The sequence below is a fragment of the Aplysia californica genome, unplaced genomic scaffold (genome assembly GCF_000002075.1).
Source record: "Aplysia californica isolate F4 #8 unplaced genomic scaffold, AplCal3.0 scaffold00541, whole genome shotgun sequence".
Taxonomy (NCBI): domain Eukaryota; kingdom Metazoa; phylum Mollusca; class Gastropoda; order Aplysiida; family Aplysiidae; genus Aplysia; species Aplysia californica.
Window position 1 is genome coordinate 58,597 of NW_004797811.1, and position 2,118 is coordinate 60,714.

The following is a 2,118-nucleotide window of genomic DNA, read 5'->3' on the forward strand; positions in this document are numbered from 1 at the left end:
ATGGGTGTTCAGGGGTTAAATGTGAGGCAGCGTGGTGGAATCAGGCTCTCGTCAAAATAATGAAATAGAAGAAAACAGCAGTTCTCTCCCCGCTTGGCAATTTTTATCAAATTTTGTTTTTTGGCTCTACACCTTTTTTGTCCATTTACAAACACATTCCTTTCAGGATTTCACCGAAAAATGTTGATTAAAGGCACCAAAAAAAAAAAATGTACAGTTTCCATGGACTCTCCAGCTTTGGAATTTACAAAGCTTTGGCGGCCATTTTCTCGCTAAGTTTACCTCTTAAAGCAGGTGACACCCACCTCCTTCGATCCAAAATATCTCCATTTCTAATAAAGATGGATGGATAATATTTTCATTGAAGGCAAGACAAATGAACAAACTCTAGGATGATACCAATAACTCAATATGCCCAAAAATTGACGAGAGCCTGATTCCACCACGCTGCCTCATAAATATCTTTTATGTTCATATGAATACACATTTCCATATACATTTTACTGAAAAACCTTGTTTAAAGGCTCAAAATATGTAATTTTCGGTTTTCAAGGACTCTTAAGCTATTGAAGTTAACAAATTTTGACGGCCATTTTCTCATTAATTTAACCACTGAAACCAGGATACCCCACTTTCTTCAATCGCGAATATCTCGACTTCTATTCAAGATAGATGGATATTTTTTCACCGAAAGCAAGGCAAATGAATACACTTTTAGAAGATTCCAATAACACCACATGCCCAAAAAATTGACGAGCGCCTGGTTCCACTACGCCGTAACATCTCTGCTTGGGAAGACGGCCAGCGAGGAGTCACGTTTGGAAGGCTATATGGTATAATATTATAGTGATAATGAAAGTCGCGCGGGGATGGCTCATTTGTCGGTGCCTAGCTCTCTAGGGATTGTCAAACCCTGGATCGAGTGGATGTTTGTGTTCTTCGGCTGGTTTTTTGTTTGTTATTTTGTTTGTTTGTTTTGTTAATTTTTGGGGGTTTTTCATTAATTTTTTTTTTTTTGATTTTTACTTCTTTTCTCTTTTTTCACTTTTATTTAAATATATTTTTCCATGAGCCGTCAGTCTATTAGACAACAGTTTTTACGTAGTTCAATTACAGGGATCTTTGTAAACGTGATTATATGATTCTGCCGAGGACATGATTAATGCTCGAGGCTTCAGCTTAATCGGACCTTTCCAAACTTAATATTATTTTTACTTTCCAAACTTAATATTATTCTTACTTTCCAAACTTAATATTATTCTCACTTTCGAAACTTAATATTATTATTACTTTTCAAAATTAATATTATTATGAACGTGATTGAAGAGTGTTAACTTTTCGTGACTCATACTGATATGCTCATGTGTTTTCATGCTTGACTTTGCAGCGTTATGCTACTGACTGAAGTTGTCTTTAGGCCATCCCCAAAGGGGATATATCAACCAGTTTTTATGCACAGTAAAATTGTAATAAATGAGCTGATTTATCAATGGCAAAGTTCATACTGTGCCGGAAAAACACAGGGGGAACTGCTGCTTTTTCTTTCCTCATCCTTAGTATCGCCATTTTTTCCTCTACTTCTTTTACATGTTTGTCACTCTCTTGTGAACTGCTATTTCCGGGGTGCCTTGATAGTCGAAGCAGACTTTCTGCAGTTAAGACTAGAGAATTGAGCAGAGTAAGCCTGATTCCCCGTTTGGACTTCTCTGTTGATATCCACGCCTTGGCGCTCGTATGACCTTATGCCGTTGCGAGCGCCGAAAAACCTTACTAAAACCTTCCAAAAAGAAGTATTAGTTCTTAAAAGAAAAAAAAAACGAATCTCTGCCAATCCCCTGGTCTATACCCCGCTTATTATCCATGTTACGGACTCGTCTTTCAAACGACCACACCACCACACCACGACCATCCGATGCAATAAAAGCATACACGTGCACATGATATCGATCTAAAAAAAGAAAAGAAAGGAGAAGGAAGTGGTCGGGAGCAAAGTGTTGCATGCACGTGGAAATGACTCAACCTCTCCTTGGACGACGAAATTGTTTGCTTTCACAAAAGAACTGTATTGAGTCCACCACGCCCAAGCTAGATAGCATTATGGTCGGAGAGATGAAAGTC

At 38.1% G+C, this 2,118-nt stretch overlaps 1 protein-coding gene across 5 annotated transcripts in view; it reads left to right on the forward strand.

Moving 5' to 3' along the window:
• Positions 1-2,118, forward strand: part of LOC101851216 (regulating synaptic membrane exocytosis protein 2) — a gene marked incomplete at its 5' end in the record, with an annotated part of 104,424 nt that overhangs the window by 7,568 nt on the left and 94,738 nt on the right.